Source organism: Miniopterus natalensis, chromosome 7, assembly GCF_054644295.1.
Source record: "Miniopterus natalensis isolate mMinNat1 chromosome 7, mMinNat1.hap1, whole genome shotgun sequence".
NCBI classification, from domain to species: Eukaryota; Metazoa; Chordata; class Mammalia; order Chiroptera; family Miniopteridae; genus Miniopterus; species Miniopterus natalensis.
In genome coordinates this window covers 39,652,556-39,665,842 of record NC_142087.1, presented here as the reverse complement: position 1 = coordinate 39,665,842, position 13,287 = coordinate 39,652,556, and the positions used below count along the sequence as shown (strand labels likewise).

At 42.4% G+C, this 13,287-nt stretch overlaps 1 protein-coding gene across 1 annotated transcript in view; it reads right to left on the bottom strand.

Moving 5' to 3' along the window:
• EPB41L3 (erythrocyte membrane protein band 4.1 like 3) overlaps window positions 1-13,055 on the bottom strand; it is a 131,618-nt gene extending 118,563 nt beyond the window's left edge. The window contains exon 1 of the mRNA XM_087818962.1: window positions 12,934-13,055. The gene's annotated coding sequence lies outside the window, so the exon portion shown is untranslated. The remainder of the gene's footprint in view (window positions 1-12,933) is intronic.
• Between the last annotated feature and the right edge of the window lie 232 nt (window positions 13,056-13,287).

Genomic DNA, 13,287 nt, shown 5'->3' with positions numbered 1-13,287 from the left:
GATACATAGAACATACCATTTAAAGTTTTTTAAACATTAAAAACAATACCATAAATTTAGCCATATATAAATAGTGATTTGGGAAGGAATAAAGAAATTTTATGGTTATGATAAACACAAATTCAGAAGAATAGTTACTTCTGGGGGGGGTAGGTACAGTTGTGAAGGACTTGGGGGAGATTAAGCAAATTGGGGTACTGTTTTATTTAAGTTGGATGCTGAGTATACAGGTGGTCATTATACTGTTATTCAATATTTTCATGTAATAGAAATACTTCCCACTATTGTTTAAAAAAGAATCCTCAACCCTATCTCAGCATCCTGATTTCTTAGTTAACCATCCATGGGTCATTTTGGTGTTTATCTTTGAGTAATGGACAAGATAGCCCCAATATTTCTGTGCCACTTCGATCAAGAATATTTTACCATTGATAGCATTACTTCTGTGATCATGAGGAGAAAGAGAGCAAATTAAGAGAGTGAAAAAGCTGTCATCCCTTCTCTGGCACTCTGAAACTACACATTAGAGCCTTTTATGGCCTGCATAAAAGAAAATATGGCAAATCTATGTTTAGAATTTTAAACGAAGCTGCCTGTCACAATTTTAAATACAGCCCCTTATCTACATAGGAGGTAGGTATTTTTAGCAATGTCACCTTTGCTTCTCAATGTGCTTCTTTAGAAAAAGAGAACACCATGGATAAAATATTTGTTTCCCACCTCACCTGTGCTGCCACCTTTCCCATGAGCACCCAGGTCTCCCAGCTGTGCAGCAGCGAGCTCCAGCTCTCCCACTCTCTTACTTTCCTTTTACTCCTCCACCCACCACGTCTGCTCCATCCTCAGGATGAATCGGATCAAGGGGTGAAAGGAAAGCTCGGAAGCAGAAGAACCTGTGCACAAAAGGGGAACCTGGTACTATTCTCTGCACTCCTCACTGTGAGGTCACCAACATTAATGAAACTAAATGCAAAGTTGCGTGCCAGTCACAGTATCGCCAGGATGCTTGGTTGCCCTGGTTACAGCTCCTTCCTGAAACACATTTTATCTCCCCTCTTCCCCTTCTACTTTCCTCCATTGCAGATTCTCTTCACATCCCTTTCTCTAGGAACTAATTTTCCACAGCTTTAATGACCATCTTATTTTAATGATTGTCTGGATCTTGAAGCTGAACCTCTCTGGCTTGTAGACACATACATGAAGGCTCCTGGACATCTCTCCTCGGATGTCCATGCAGGACCCTCAGGCCCAACTCCCAACCTCTACACCACCATCAGCAACCCCACCATCACCCTGGGCCTACCCACGGGATGCAAGATCAGAGACGGTCAAGTGGGGCCATTCCCCCCTCCCTCACCTCACAAACCCAACACCCCACCGAGCCTCCATCTGCCCCCTCCTAAACATTTTTTAAATAACTCATTTCCTACCATCTCTACTACCACTTCCTTAGTTCTGACTACCTTAAAATTCTTCCCTGGACAGCAATACTGCTACTGGCTATTGAGTACTTACTATGTGCAAAGACTTATACAATTTTGCTGCAAGAATTGGGTATATTGTGAAGTGTGATTATTTTTATTTCATAGAAAAAGTTTTTAAGGTTTAGTATTTCTAACAAAGCTAGACTACCTTGGAATCAGAATTTATTAATGAGCTTACTGATTCATTCATTCACTCAAAAAAATGACTCAACAACAGTAATTTTAATTACAATTGCTATATTGTCTCTCAAAAAGTAAATTCCCTGAATTACCACAGGAGCCACAGTAACCTTCCTAAAAATCACACTTGACCAAGTCATCCAACAAGGCAAAACCCTTCATTGGCCCCACATCACCCTCAGGATGCATGGTTCTCGGGGCTCTGAACTCTGACCTCAGCTCCTCCAAGGTTCATCTCATCTCTCCCCACTGTCCCTGGATACTGTCTCACTCCTTAGCCAGATGCAGTTTCCTTCAGCTCCTTGAAATGACCAAGCTCCTTTCCCCTTGGCCTTTGTACATGCTGCTGTCATCTCAAACATCTCCCCTCTTGCCTCCTCTAGACCCTACCGGGCCCTCCCCCTTCTCCATCATATGCTGACTCTAGGTCATTGTTCACACACCCCAGGGTCTGGTAGGTGAGCTTCCTTTGTGCTCATTCAGTGCTCCAACTCCCCTGTCCCAGCATATGTCACCTTGGATTGCAACTGCCAAACAGGCAATAGCTCGTCTCCTGTGCCCTGGGTGACAGGAAGCCCCATGAGTAGGCACTGCTGCTCATTTTGTTCATGGTGCTACCACCAATACCTGCACAGTGCTGGCGCTTACTTATACTCAGGGCATACTCCATTATTAAGACAACGAATGAAGGCATAGAACAGTGGGAGCAGAGCATGAAAAAATTCAAGATGTTCCCTCCCCTAAATGTTTGCCATCTTAACTCCCTAAAAACCCTGCAGATTATCGTATGCATCTTCAAAGCTCGAAAAGTGCTTTCACATCACAATAATTCTGCAGCACAAAGAAAGGGGTTTTGCACATTTATAGATGAATTTATGTCTCTGAGAGTTTCAGTGACTTCTTTTGGTCAAGTCTCAAGTAAATTCATGCCTTGGGACACGTCTCTCCTGTGCACCCATCAGATACTTCAAAAAACAATGAGCTGGGACAAAGTTCTGGATTCTGGTTCATTGGACTTGCAGTTTAATGTGGGCTGTGATCAGAGGCAGAGGCAGGCTTTGTAAGCACTGAAGCTTTTACCACATGGGAACCTTCTCCAAGAAAAAGATTATAAAGTTCCAAATTCAAGTTTAAGTACAAGCTTCATCTAAGTGGGACATACAAGAAATTAAACCTAAATAAGAAAGAAGAGGGTATATATTCTAAGTAAAAATAATATCACAAGAGAGATAAGGTACCAGAAAGGGGTGGTGAGAGTAAAAGCTATTTATTAAGCAGTTCACGTGGGTTCATTGTAAGGCATTGTATTAGGCCAAAGACACAAAGATGATTAAAGGTGTGGTCCCTGCCCGTTACCTCTCATAATCTAGAACTGATATCATACTTGCAGAGAAGGGATGCAGACAGGAAGGACTTAATAAAATATTAAACACCACCAAATGACAGTATCTAAAATAGCGCTCTACATGCATAGTCACTGTGACCTGGTTTGCTTCAGAGCATTCAGCACCGTCTTACTTGTTTCTATGTTCATTACCTGCGCCCTGTTAACATGCAGGGTTTGGGAGAATAGAGGCTTGGTTTGTCCTGTTCAATGCTATAATCCCAGCACCGAGCAAAGGCACCAAGGTCATTAGCATCCCATAAGTATTTGTGGAATAAACAAATAAATGGAGAAAGGAATGAACAAAAAGAGCTTTACAAAAGGTCAAAGTATCGTGTTTGGCACATTGTTATCAGCTGTCTGAAGATGGTTAATAACTCGTGTGTCTTGCTGGTTCTCTCTACTAAAATGGGGGCAGGCTGTCACTAAAAGCTTCTTCAGACCCCACATTGCAACTGTAGCACCAAGGGGTAGAAGCTCCCTCTGGAATCATCTTTGGAACCTAAGAAATTGATGAAATTTCAGTGTGAACTACAAGTGACTTTGTTTTTGTCTTGTTGCCCCTATACATGGCTTATGCGAGATGTGTAACCTTCTTGGATGTGAGCATAGAAAAAAATGCTAATCGATAGATCTCATAATGTAATCTGACCATTTGTCATTTATTATCACTAAAAATAGTAGCATCTATAAAGAAAACAAAGCTCCTAAACATTTTAAGTTTCACAAATATAAGTTAAGAACTTCATAATATCTTGAGAACATCTATCTGCGAGATCTGAGTGGCTGAGTGTGACCAGATTAGCAGGATCCCATACCCATAGGAGCAGCTTTTCTTCACTACCTGATTTTACTCCATTTTTCTATGATCAGTCATAATGAAAGAAAAGTAACTCCAGCTGAAGATGTATTCAGAGTCATGTATTTTCACTCTGGTTCTCATTTAATACTCCTGACCCTTTTGCTATGTAATTACTATCATTCCCATTTCATAGATAATAAAGCTATCCCTTAATCCTATTTCTTTTCCTTTACCTTTCAAATTTTTACCAAAAAAATTTCCTAGGGCCACAAAAGTGGTACGTGGTGAACCAGCCATAACGAAGCCAGGTTTTCTCAGTCCAAAGTCAGGACTCATTTCCAGGTCAAGACTCGTTCCTTTATGCTAAACATTCTCTAAAAAGTTAGTACTCTTTATTCACAGTGAATTATCTTTCTAGATTACATGTATATCAGACAATAGCCAGTAAGCTGAAAAGTCACTAAGACAAGATCCCTTAACACCACACATCTCAAAATCTGGCCCTGGGACCACTTGTATCAAAATCCACTGAAGTACTTGTTGGACATACAGTGTCTTGACCCAACTCTAGATCTACTGACAGAACTGTGGATGGGCCCCTAGAAATTGCTTTTTAATAACTCCCAGGTGATTCTGTTGCATGTAAAAATTTGAAAACCACTGTGGCTAATTCTTTGCAAACCTCTACCACTGTTATTTAGAGATTCAAAACTGACAAAATTCTGTATTCTCGTTGAGGGTCATCTTTTGGATTATGGAGTTTGTGATGGAATGTCATGAGAATTTGTCTTTGGAGTCTCGCAATTCCTACGACAGGTCCCTAGGTACAAGCAAAGTAGGTAAACAACATTACCAGCTGAAATGAGAGCACATTCACTGAGGGAGTACTCTCATCACACACCACTCCAGATGTCTTTGAATATATATAGGTTTCATTTCAACCTTGAGGTTGGCACCATCATCACCACATCACAGCTGGGGGGCCTTGTCTCAGTAGGTTAGCAGATGTTTCCATTTGTATCTCTTCTAACTCATATTTTCTTTATCCTACAAAACAGCTCCTCCCCATGAGTTACTGCTATCTAGACTTCAAAAATCAAAGGGGACATTTCCAAATGTCTCGAGCAGACAAATTGGTCCCCCTTTAATTTGCCAACCCTATACTTAGTCCACTAAGAGTATTTCTCATAAAGTTAATAAAGTCATTACTAACAGCACAAAATGATGGGACACAGTAGACAGAAATCAAAAATTCTCTGTAATGAATTCCAAAAACTCTCTGTTATCTCTGTGATGTGAGCAACTCTAGATACAAGTTACATAAAAGCAGGCAACTCACAGGCCCAGCCTCAAGCTCATGGACTCCATCATGGCCTGACCAAAGAAGTCCAGGAGCACCGTTCCAGTTAGCACCACCCTAGGATCACAAAATTATTTTCCTCAACTGTGTGAATATAGGGAAAACAAGAATGGGTTTCAAGTAAACTTAAGATCAATCAAAACAATGCACTTATATCCGAGTAGCCCATATCCCTAGGAAATCTGCATGTAACCTGTAAACTGATTTGTTAACTCTCTACTCCTGAGGACAAAGGAAGGGTTCAGAATTCAGAACACGACCAAGAGAAGCTTAACTCTTCTATCTCTGGGGGCCCAATGCCCCCATACCTCCCAAACTATCCCGGACTCTGCAGTGGCTTGACTCTGAATTCAGAGTTTAGTTCAGTTACCGGCTGTGGTTTTGGCTGCCCTTTGGGGCCTGCTGGGACATAGGTGTAAAGACACTGGGCACCTGGGACCTCAAGGTGAGACTGCTGGGGGAGGTCAGCCCTCCATAAAGAGACTCTGCATTAAAATTTAAATTAGGAAATCAGGAAATATATGGCTAGAGGCTGGTTGTTTTAGTTTGTCAAAACAAAATATTCACACACACCAGTGAGATGTACACAGCTGTCATTAGAGATTTTAATTTTGCTTACTGTCCTGCTTCACCATAGCCCTCTGATGTGTGTGCTTCAAGACAGTGATGAAAAGTACAGGCAGTAAGTATGGGGAGGAGGAGGGGCGGGATGACAAGGCTTCAAATAATTGTCATCATTAAGGTAATGATCCCTCACCAGTGCTGTACAGGACTCAAAGAAAAGATTTCCCATTAAAAATAACAATGCAGACATAAAGTTGCATATATGAAAAGGTTTTTCCAGGACATACTGTTACATAAAAAAGAAAATGGTTCCATATTCCTATTTCAGCTAGAAGTCAATTCATGTAGATTACTATGTACCTATCTATGAATCTATACATATACAAAATAAAGCTACTACTATTTAATAGGCACTTATGATATACCAGGTACTATGTTCAATGTTTTGCATGTTTTGTATCATTTCGTCCTCATAGCCTTGAGATTTAAGCATTATGGCCATTTTATAAATAAGCAAACAGACTCAAGGAAGTTAAGAGTCTTGACCCATGTTACATAGCTATTAAATAGTGAGACTAGGAGCCCAGCTCAGGCCTGTCTGATTCCAAGACCCACTATAGTACATTATACATTGAGAGAGCTAGTTTTAGAAGGATATTTGCTAAAAATATTAACAGTAGCTATCCCTAAATGATATTTCTTCTTTTTGTTTTTCAGTATTATTAGAATATATTTGAGAGCCAGCATGCATTATTTTAAATATCTGAAATAATGAGAATGTTTTAATTGGAAAGATAAATATGAACGAAAATCTCTCCACCTTCTATATATCTCATCTCCTACCCCAAACAGTCCAAAAGTAATATGTAATCTTCAACTAAATATGACCACAAAATATATGTGATGAGTTGGAAATATCAGTCATTGAAAGGAAAATCATTACATACAATATCTGAAAATTTTTGGATTGATCCATTAACAAAAACTATCTGTCTCCAGACTCCTATTCTTCCAATACATCCTACGTTCTCACCAGGTAAATATTCTTCTTCCTACTCAGCTACTTTCAATGGCCCCTCACTACTGAGGAAAGTCCAAAATATTCCTTAGTCTCATATACAGTACAAAAACCTTCCACAATCACGCCCCACACTCCCTCCTTAGACTCATCTCTGCTACTCCCCAAGGTAAAGGCTACATTCCATCTAAATTTAGGCCTCTTGACTTCTGGAATGCCTTCTCAATGACTGATCTCTACCAAAGTCCAACCATCTTCCAAGGACCACATGGAAAAGTCAAAATGGAAAATGAAGCTCGATCAATAGATTTTTCCTATAAAGGGATTCATGTAAGAAATATAATTAATAATACACGGACTGGGCCGGGTGCATAAGCAATGAACATTACAAAGCATTTCCGAAAAAACCTGCATAGACAAGTGGCAAATCATATTTCATAAAATTCATGAAACCATTAATTGCAAGTAATAACATGTGATGCAGCACTCTGCCAATTAAGCTATGAGTTATACATTGGAGTTTTTATTTTCTAACTTTTCAAAGAACTCTTTTAGATTTATTTAGGTTTATTCTTTTAGATTTACTTATTTATGCATATGTAAAGAAAACAAAAACAAAATCAATTGCCCGAAGTGTTACTAAAAATTCTTCACAAGGTCCAAATCCAACTCTTTTGAATTGCAGACCGACTCAGTTACTGTTGCCTTGGCTTTTACACACCACCCTCTATGTTTCTGCATTGATAATGCACTATTTCTTATGAGTGCTCCATTACTGTCCCCAAGGGTTTCTTCCAACTCTCCAATTTTTGTTGTTGTTAATCCTCACCTGAGGATATTTTTTTCCATTGCTCTCATAGAAAGTGGAAGGAAGGGAGGGAGGGGGGGAGGGGGGAAGAGAAAGAGAGAGAGACACTGACTGGTTGCCCCCTGCACGTGCTGAACCAGGTATGGGGAGGCAACTGAGGTAAGTGCCCTTGACCAGGAATCGAACCCAAGACCCTTCTGTGCGGGCTGACACTCTAACCACTGTATGACACTAGCCAGGGCCCAACTCTCCAATTTTTGATGCAAGCTCCCAATCAGTGAATTAAGTTGCCAGCTTTCTCTCTACCACATGGTTGAAAGCAATTTTAAGACATGTCCCAATTTCAGAGATGTTAAAATATTTTTAAAAAAATGATTGTTTTAAAAATAATGAAAATTATTAAAATAACTTTTAAAACACAAAAAAACTTGTTTGAGAATGTAAACACTATATATATAAAAATAATCAAAGGAGAGATCTACAATAAAATATATTTCTCTTTTTAGTTCAACGTCAGGATCAATATAATCTCCTAGCCCTAATCCATTTTCAGCTTTTGTCACACTCCAGTCTGATCCCTCTTCTTGTGAGTAGTCCCTCTGCACTGATGTCCTCCATGACACCAATTACAGCAGGCAAGAAAGGAAGCAGGCAGCCTGCAGATCTCCCTTCAAAAAAGCCATTCCTTTTTCCCCTTGGTATCTGCAGCATTCTCTTCTCTGATTTGGCAAAACCTGCAGAACCTACCTAATTTGAGCTATGGACTGAGTAGCAAGCTTATTATAAAGAGGATGGTGCCATTAAAAATAATAACTACATACATGAGTCCAGTAATTCTCATTTTTACATAAAGCAGCGGTGCTTTTAAAGCCTTTTCAAATGTTTTTTGCAGTGAAGGGTAAGTCACTTAAAGGCTTCATTTTTTATTCATTTCCTTAAATAGTTACTCAACGCTGTGTTTAGATCTGTACTTGGTTTGGGGATGAAACTCCAAGAGAAATAAGTTCCTACTCATGTCAAGCAATCACTCAGTATAACTGGAGAGAAAAACAAACAGGAGGCAGGTTAAATACCGTGTTTGTTTTCTGGATCTAATACAGACCTTTCTGCTGCTTTTTCTTTTAAGTTTGTAAGAAAGGGCTATAAGAACAATTTATCAAAATGTCAGCAATCTAAAAATTAAGTTGTCAGCTTTTTCTCTGTACTGCAAATTACGAAAGAATTAGGGGTTTGGTGCTAATAGAAGCTTATAATTTTAAAGTGTGCAATTTAACCAGCCATTGCCAGGTCTAAAACTGCAGCGCCGAAGACAGTTCAACTAAGTGTTCTACAGTTCTGGTACCTAATTTCAACTTCTCTTTTCATGCCTTTCTTCCCATTTTTATTTTTCTTCCCTTTGCTTTGGAAGTGTGTGCTAGCTACACAGTTAAGTAAGAAGTGCCAGAGCTCCTATACATAAAACACTCACATGCAAAAATGACAGTCATCTTACCAAGGAGGTAAAGTCAATAAGAGCTGCAGCTTCTGTATTTCTTCCTTTCTTTATGCTTCCATCACATTAAATTCAGAAACCAAAACATAAAATATACTCTAGAGTTTCAGAACTTCAGATTTCCTCTTATAATTTATTCACCACTAATTTGGATGAAAAGTGTCTGTGATAATCTCTGCACTAGAATTCTAAGTTAGGCTTAAAGTTGTAAAATATTTTGCATATAAATAGAGATCAATTACCCCCAATCACTGCAGGAATCTTCTAAACTTTTCAAATCTGTAGCTTTTTCCACTTTTACCAATTGCCAACTGCAATCACATCACTTAAAAATAAATCAGAATTTGTTTTATTTGCCTACCCAGAAAATAAACTATCATTATAGGCACCAAACACTTCAAAAAGACAACACCAATAATCTAAACAAAGAATTTAGTAAGAATGCTATTTTGGTACAAAGACTTGCAAGAAGTATATTGACTCTATGCATAAAAAATATATAGACTCATTATTCTTGTTTTTAAATAAAAATTTTTAAATGGCCCTTTTAAAAAACTAGAGTATCTTGCTCAATAAAAGGAATATTCAATGATTTCTACTATTGCACCAAAAAACCCCCAACAACAACAACAACAAAAACTCTTCTTCCTTGCTCTATGAAACACCTTTTCCCATTCATTCATGTCTACCTTCCAATTCTCTAAACCATACCTTACAGAGGGGTTCAACTTGAGAAAGGAGAGTCTCATTCATTTATTAGGCAAAGTTAAAGCCAGCAAGATGCTTAACACCATCTGGTTTTGCCTGCTCCACCCTTGTTTCCTCTGAGCCATAGTGATGTCACAACACTGGGCAGGGCAATGACTTCACTGCTCCAGTCCTTTCTTGTGAGCACATAATTCTTTGCAGCTAAGGCAAATCAAATGACAGCAGAACCCTCCAGGAGAGCCTGATATATTCTCAACAAATAGGCAGTTAGCTAGCCTTTTGAAAAAAATACATTGCAGTGATTGCACTATTAAAGATCTCTCTAAATGAAGTGGTGCTAAAGATAAATTGACTCATGGTTTTCAATGTAAGTCTATAATTTCTATGGTAAGTCATAATAAAGCTGACATTCAAAGGAAAACTGTGGTTGGATACTTGGAAGAGACTATGGAAACTAAAGATGACCTGGGTAGTAGAGTACTTAAGAAACCTCTCTCTTTATTAGAGTCAAATTTTCATAGAAAAGAAACATGTATTTATTTTTCAGCCCATTCTTAGAGTTCTATTTTACTGGAGAGGACATGAATTCTAATTTGTGAATTTTAAGACTTTTTTTTTAAAGCACTAACTTAAAAGATGAATGTTTATTTTACAACATGTAGGAAAATCTCTTGGACAGCATGTTCCAGCATATTTAATCCAACATACAGCAAATCCAGAAGAATTCCCGAAATAATGACAATATATCTCTCAGTACATGAAGGGTTACCTCTTTTCTTCTTGGGTGGCCCCTGAATGCATTTGACCAAACAATTAAAAAACACACCAATATACATATAAAATGGCATCTAATTAAGTAAAAAAAAAAAATTTAAAAACCCCTGATCTCCAAATTGCAACGCAATTCAAAGTTGGCCCAAGTCCAAGGACTGTACAAGAATTGACAAAAATGGCTTTTGACCTAAATCACTTTTATGCAGAAGAAATCACTTAAAAATTAAAGATAAATATTTCAGAGACACTGACCTTTGACCTGTATCTTCCCAAACCTTTACCTAAAAGGGATTTACAAATTAAATAAAGTAGCAACTCTTCTTAATACATCATTCGAAAAACATATCCTATTTTGCAAAAAAATTATTTGCCTGAAGTGTACTGTCTAGATAAACTTTATGAAGTAACTTGGGCATCTTATATTTCCCTCTGCTAAACAATCAGAAAATGCAAATGAGACATTTTGTATTCCACTATTTTATTTTTATCAGTGCCTTCTGAAATTAACAGTCACACTTCTCAATTCAGAATTTATTTCTTCTCACAATAACTTTGTTACTCCAACTACAGTTTTAAAAGTTTGATACCAAAATTAACATGCATTTTTTTAAAACCTTGTCTGAGCCAAGACATAAATCACCTCCCATTCCCCAGAGTTCACTGGAGCTTGATGTGCTCCCTTTTCTTAATAGGGCTTTTCTGCTTAATTTGCTGTAATTGATGTTACGTCCAGGGCTCCCAGATATACGTGGAGTTTTATCTTTTTAGTTTCCTTAAGACTTTAAAAATCAGTGTAAAATTCAAAGGGAATGTTTTTAACACTTGGCATGATGCCTCTTCCACTAGGAAGTTAACGCTAGCAGGGAAAACTCCAACACACCTGGTCGCCTCAGAGAGCCTAAAAATGGGCCCCCCAAAGGACAGGCAGGATATCTGCAAAAGCAATTCCACAAGACTGATGTAAAAAAAAAAAGCTGAAACACCAACTTAAACACGTAATGGAAGCACTGCATTTGAGCAGGACTGCCTGGCCCTCTCAGGATTTCTCAGCCCAGCCTCCAGGAGTAATTAGTAACACATGTTTTCTTTATCATTCTATTAGTTCTGCAACAATCTCTTCCCAGCTCTAACCCGGGACTTCAACTGGAGGAGAAAACCCTAGAAAACTTTGGATCTGTAAATATAAAAACCCAAAAGGAAAGAACGCTCCCACTGCAAAGGACCACAGTTACAATTTACTAGGTAACCACACCCACCGCATTGCAGAAGCCATGAACTTGATGGGGGGGTGGGGGGGGTGAAAGGGAGAAGCGAAAGGGGGAGAAGGGAGGGGAAGAAGTAGAGCAAGATTAGAGGGGAAACCCAAGACAGCAAGCCCCCACGGCCAGAGCCGGGAAAGCCCCGCCAGGAACGGGCCGAGACCACGACTCCAGGGGACCGGAGCCCCGCCGCCCCGCCCCCACCGCCGCAGAGCCGCTCTCCCAGACAGCTCCCCCCGCGGCTCCCAGTCCCGCGGGCGCCAGGTGAGCGGCGCCGCTCCCGGCCCCTCGGCCTCCCCGAGCAGGGGGGCAAGGGCAGGGAAAGCGGGGCGGCGGGGCCCCGCAGGTGCCCGGGTCAAGAGCAACGTCTTCAGGACTCTCCCTCCTCGTTCCCGTCCGCCGGGCTGCAGCCCCGCCGCCGTCTGGGAGAAGCTGCCCCAGTTCGGGGAAGGAGACAAGTTACATAAAAGCGCCGGTCCGCTCCCGAGCCGGGATGCTTTGTGCGGAGCGCACCTTACCCCCGCGCCGCGCACCTCGGACGAGCCGCGGCCAACCGCGCTGGGCTCAGGGCCCCTCCGGTCGGCCCCCACCCCGGGCGGCGCCGCAGTGTCGCACCCCCCTGCCCCCCACCCTCCCCGCTCGGCCGTCTGGCCCTCGCCCCCACCCCAAGGGGCAACTTAAAACATGGCGCCCCGAACGGGGGATTTAGGCAAATTGACCGAGAAACGGCGCGGGAACCGAGCCGCCCTTCTCGGCGAGGGCTCCCAGGGAAAGCCGCTCGGGCGGGAGGCCGGTGCTCAGGCTCCGCACGCCGGCCCAGCAAATGCTGCAGCGCGGCGGCGGGCGCGGCGGGCGCGTCCCCGGGCCCCAGGCTGGGCGCACAGGCTCGGCCCCGGGGGTCCCAGCGGGCGGCCGGGCGAGATCCGGGGTCGGGCCCGGCGGGCTCCGGGCTCCAGCGATTCGGGCGGCCGGGCGGCGCGGGGGCCACGCGTCAGGGGCGCAGCCCTGCGCGCTTCGCCCCCGGCCTCCAGCTCATCCTCCGCACCTCGCAAACGGGAGACCCCCTCGGATCCCCCCGCGCCAGCAGGCAGAAAAGTTACCTCGGTTGGGCAGGGAGCCCGGGAGCGCGGCGGCGTGGGGACGGGCTCTGCTCACGTCCTCCGGGCTGTGCGCAGGAGGCGCGGGCGTGGGGAGGAAGCCGCAGACCGGGCTGCTCCGCCGCGGCTCCCCGCCCCCCTCGCGGGAGGCTCGCGGCTCGGCGGAGCTGCGGCGGGGCACACGCCCAGAGACGGCGCGGAGAGGCCCGCGGCGGCCTGACTCCGAGTGCCGGCTGCGGGGGAGGGAGGGGCACCGCGGTACTTTAGGACAGTTACGTGCTAACAGCCTTCTCCATCCTGCCGCGGGGTCAGGCTGGGGACAACGCCTCGATACAGTTGCTAATAGCGGTAGCCTTT